Here is a 5,896-nt window from a genome sequence, read left to right on the forward strand (position 1 = left end):
AGCAAGGAACTAATTAGGGAGTAAGAATATATACTTTTTACTAAAGATTTAAATAATTAGTACTTTAAACTACTTATCCTATTGAATTATAAAATAAATATAGCAACTAAAAGGCTAACCACCTTTAGTATTAACTTAAACTAATTTCAATACTATATTAAGGGAAGCTATAATTTATTTAATTTAATTAAGAAACTATACTTTAGCCCTAAAACTGCTAAGTATTTATAAGAAAGCTTCCTAACGATTAGGGAATCCCTACAATAGTATAAAGTATAACGTTTAAAAAGGGTATTGTATAGTATAAATTCTAAAATAAGAAATAGCTAATATTATACCCTCTATCGGCGTATAGGCTCCTTAAATAGCGTTTATAGGCAAAGCTCTAGGATTAATCTACTACTAAATTCGCGAATAAAGATATTTATAAACCTTAGGACGGTCGTTATACTAAATTTAATAAAAGATAGTAAAAGGGTAAGCCGGAGGAGAAATATTATTTTACTACACCTAAAGAATATTATTTTTATAAGTATTCTAATAAGTTACGGTTAATTAATTAGTAGTAATAGGAGGAAGAAATTACGTAGGATTTCCGTATTATTAAGGCTAATTAGAGCCGTAAATAAACATCTTAATAATAAGGGTTTGAGGTAGGAGGAAGAAAGTTAATAGAAAAACGAAGAATTAATTAGAAAAAGAAAGAAAAAAGGAAGAAAACCAACCAAAGGAAGCAAGTTCTTATATCTAAACTATAGATTATTAATAACGCCTAATCTATTATTTATTATTCTAAGTAAAGGTAATTAATTAGTAAAAATTCACTATATTAAATAACTATTAAAATTACTACTACTGCTAGAAAAAGAAGAAATAAAAGATTACTATTACCTTTAAACCTTTATAGTTTGCCGCCTAAATAATAGTTTTAAAAGAAGAAATAAATTTACTATATAGAAGGTAAATACTACGAGGCTAGGTACTATATTATAAGCTAGGCTAGTAGTAGCCTCGAAAAAATACTTTTAAAGGTTAAGCAAGCTAATTAAATAATTTATAAAATATTTATATAATACCCTTTCCCCCCCGCCTCCTTCCTTCTTTTTCCTTCCTTTCCTAATATAATAATATTAAGAAGCCTAAGACTTCTAAACACTCTCTTCTCTATTATAATAATTTTAATCTAATGTAACTTATATCCTTCACTCCTCCCTTAAATTCAATTTAATACAATTTAAATATTAATTTAACCCTTCCTTCCTACTAAATATAAATTAAATACCTATTTAAAATATTATATTATTATTATATCTTCTAATAACCGTACTTCTTCTAACAATAAGGCTAAGGCTACTTCCAATAGTAATAATATAGTTAGATCTACCAAAGCTAAGGGCAAAAGGCTTAAAACTACTTTAAACTAGAGTAATATAATTAAATCTAATAACACTAATAATAAGCAACTTTAATAGCCTATTGTTATTCGTAGTATTTAATTCTTATACGGCTATAGTAAAGTACCAATCGCCAACTACCTTAATAGTTTAGCAACTACGCTATTATTAAACTTTTAGTAGAAGTGGACTAAAGAAGCTATTAAATTTACGCTTAGTTAGCTGCTTATTAATCGAATAAATCGACCTAATATAAATAAAACGCTTAAGCCGATATTAATAGTATATTAAAGCTTTACTAATTAGTATATGTAAAATTATTAGGGATCTTTTCTTAATTTATTGCAAAGGATTAAAGTATAGTTACGCATTACAAAAATAAATTAGCTACGTAATTGGATCCTAAAATATAAGAATAAGCTACTATATTGTAAAGTATACTTTAGCCCCCTTCGAGACTTAAGTTTAAAGAACGGATATATACCTCTAAAGTATTTTGAATTAAGTAGGATTTAATTAGACTAGTAATACAATTTAAAAATACCTTATAACGAATTAGAATTTAATAAACTGTTCGATAGGCTCTTCTATTATAGACTACAGCCTAATTAGGTAGGCGCCTTCCTACTTAATAAGAAAGGTTTTTATAATTGGAAACGAATTACAATACGCCTAGCCGACCTTTAGTATAGTATTGATAAGTATACCTATACCTATATTAATAATCTAGTTGCCCTACTTTTGTAGGTGACTAGAAAAGGGGCAAGAATGATTTTTGTGTTGAATAAGTATACTCAATTCAATAGTAGGATTTTGAAGTTTATAAGTAATTTAAATAATATTATATTACTTATAAAAGATAAAAGGTTTTAGGTAATCCTTCTCTACTTTAAAAATTACTATTTTACTATAACTATCTTTAATTAGTTGGTAGGCTAATGGGACTACTATGATTCTGATTTTAAAAACGATATATTAAAAAATATAAAGACGGCCTTAATTTCGTTGTCTTAGAAATTTAGTATTTGGGGAATATTAAAATTAGACTTAAGCCTTATTATTTAATAAGTCGAATTTATTACCCAAGCCTCTAATTAAATTTATAAATTAATAGTAATAGAAGTTATAAGAATAAAATTAGTAGAATATAATCCAAACTTCTAAATATTAAAATTAAAGATTTAGTAATAGAATATAATATAGAAATATTATACGGTATTTAATTAGGAATAGAAAGAAAATGTTATAGTACGGCAATACTAAAGAATAATCTATAATATTTTACGAATAAAGCAATAGCACCCTAATAGTCCACCTTATAAGCCTAAGCTTAAAGTATTATATATAGTCGACTAAAGATTAAATAGTTTTTTATCCTAATAAAGTAAATATATATACGGTATTGAAGGAAAGCCTTAGCGTCTTATATAGCTAAGGAATTATATTACTTAGAATATTAACGGCCGTATATAAGGATTAGAAGGTATAGAGATCCTCTCTCGGTACTAGCCATATAATAGCCCCAATACCCTTATCGACCTTCCTCTATTCTAATATATATCTATAAAACCCGTTAAAAGAAATAATAAAAACGATTCTTCGTCTTCTAATTCTTTATCGTCCACATCTTCCTCTCCTACTTCTATAATAAAACGAAGAGAGGTTAGAAAATTAACCTCTTCCTCCAATAATATTTATTTACCTCCGCCTATAAATTCTTCTATACAATTAATTTTAATTCCGCCTTAATAAATTATAATTTATTCGTAAAGCTCTAAAATAATAAATTAACCGTCTTCTACTCTAACTTCGTCTCGTCTAGTAGTATTATTACCCTTAAATCCTCAATTAACTAGGAGACGGAGTACCTCTATTTAATTAACTATTAATAATAATATACGCTATAGTTTAACGCCAACTATATCTAACCCTTTTAGAGGAACTAACGCTCTTTCTCTCAATACTCTAATAAATTGAATATAATTACAAACTCTTCTACTATTTAGGAATATAGGAACTCTCAAACTATTATTAAAAGACAAAACTCTATTGGTATTAAAAAGTATTAATTTACTAGGTAGTTTAGGATTACCTATAAATTTAGTATAAATATTTATTTAAGTAAAGCGGATTAATTAATTATTAATCCCCTTAAATTTTAAGAGGCTGTCGAACCCGTTTACCCCTCCCTATTCCTCTTAATATAAATATATACTATTGAATCCTATACCTATTTTATAATAAGGATTATCTCTAATAATCGAATTTAAGAATTTCTATTCTATAAGAGAGATACCTATTATAGGCCGAAGCTTAACACCTAATAAAATAGCTATAGATGTACTACTTAATTTTAACTCTTATAAGTTTATAGTAAACTTATTGGTCCATCCTATTCGCCGTACGGAGTATAAACTAAATAGCCTTCCTAGCTATAATCCGAATAACCCTACCTAAATTCTAATAAAATTTGAAGAAAGGTTTAATCTAAATATTTGTTCAAAACTACGAGGACTTTTAACGCTTATCGGAATAACCTAGAATAATATTATTAGAGATACAAATAATTGTCTCTTTACTCAAAGTATTAAGGAAAAGAATTTAATTTATAAAGGTAAGAGGAGGTATAGAAGGAATAGAAATAATAGAGGGGAATGCTAATTATATATATATATATATATAATAATAAATCTACTTAGGGGATTTGTCGTAAATTTAAAGGGAAGATTTGATTTGGGGTGGTATACGAGAATATATACGTTGATTTTCTACGGTAATTTTTCTTTTTTTTCGAATTTTTAGTAAGAATATTAAATTAGAAGATGTACTTTCTAGATTAAATAAATCTAAATAATTAGTATAAACGAAAAATAAAGAATAAAGGGCTAACTTAATAAGATAATGGACTAGAAGAGGTAGAAAAATAAGGATAATAAAAGGAAAGAAAAGGAAGGGGAAGATATCGAACTTTAGAAAACAAAATAGTAGATTATTACGATATTCAATTTATTACTATATTAAATAATTAGTCTTTTAATTTTAGTTTTTAGTAGAAAAAGAATAATTTGCTTTTAGTAATCTCTAATTATCTGCCTCTATTTGCCTATTGTATTGAATAATCATTTATCCCTCTCGAGGGAATATCTACTCGTTTTTCTATTTACCTCTAGGAAGAGGATACTAAAAGATTTAATAATTATCCTTACTTTCCACCGAAAACTGAACATTAAACTATATAATAAGATGCGTGACGCTAGTAAACCGTATCTAGCTTAATGCCTCCCATCTCGACCTTCCAAGAAAGGCTTGGAAATCACTTACTACCTAGCTCTACCTAATCAGACATCCAAGAACTACGGTCCTTATGATGGTTGTAGTGGTGTTGGTGTTGTTGTTGTGGTCTTCTCGCCATTTCATTAGCCGGTTGAAATCTATACCAATATTGTAATAGTCTTTCTAAGTAGTACTTAGCTACTTTAAAATATTTTTTAAAATAGGGAGTTAATTAGAAATATACCCCCTCCCCCCTTAAAGAGGAAGCGTATACCTAAGAAGGCGAAGAAGCTAGTTAAATTAAGAAAGAGGATTGAGTAAACTAATACTATAAATAAAATAGTAATACAATAATTCCTCGATTGTAAGAATAATAAGCTCTTTAATTTGATGTAGCTAAAAGACTTCACCCAAGCTTAGGAGTAGGTAAAATTATTAGCCGTAGAATAATAGTCTTAATATAAATAGATTTAGAAATATATTAAGATTAAGTTTATAACCGAATAATAGTGGTATTGTTATTAATAAGAAGCTTTTTCGATATTTAGTACTTCAATTAATCTAAATACTAGACTGCCTAAAATATTTACGTAAAACTAAGAGGCTTTTCGGAAATAGAAGAATATTAAGAGTTATTCGGTTGATTAGTTAATAAAGTAATTACTTAGTGATATAAACATTTACTCTTAAGTATTCTTTAAAACGAAGGCGTCGGGTCGAAGTATTATAGAAGCAGGTGAATTGCAGGTAAATAAACTATTTAATAATAACGTTAGTCTTAAAGGTAATAAAAGTAACGGCGGTAGCGAAGCGTGTTTATCTAACGATAATAATAGGGGGGAGGGTAACAATAACGAGGTTGAAGAGCTTGCCCTGCTATTGAATAAGAAGTTTATTAAAGTGTAATAATATAGGAAGGATATTGATCCTAATTAAACCCCGCTACTAAATAGTAAAATTCCCTTTATCGAAGTAGGATTTAGTAATATTATTTGTAAGAAGAAGGGTAGTAAAATCGAATTACTTGGTATATCGATAAAGAAAGTAGCTACCTTATTGTAAGCTCCTAAGCTGGCCGGATTTAACGATGTAGCGTTCGCCGTTGAGAGTCTATAGCGCGAATTCTTTAAATTAGAAAAGGAGGAAATAATAAATTATATTAATTATATTGTAAACTACCCTCTCTTTGCTAGTACGTAGTTGAAATTGAGTAAGAAAATGAAGGAAGG

Source organism: Neurospora crassa, linkage group II (genome assembly GCF_000182925.2).
Source record: "Neurospora crassa OR74A linkage group II, whole genome shotgun sequence".
NCBI lineage: Eukaryota > Fungi > Ascomycota > Sordariomycetes > Sordariales > Sordariaceae > Neurospora > Neurospora crassa.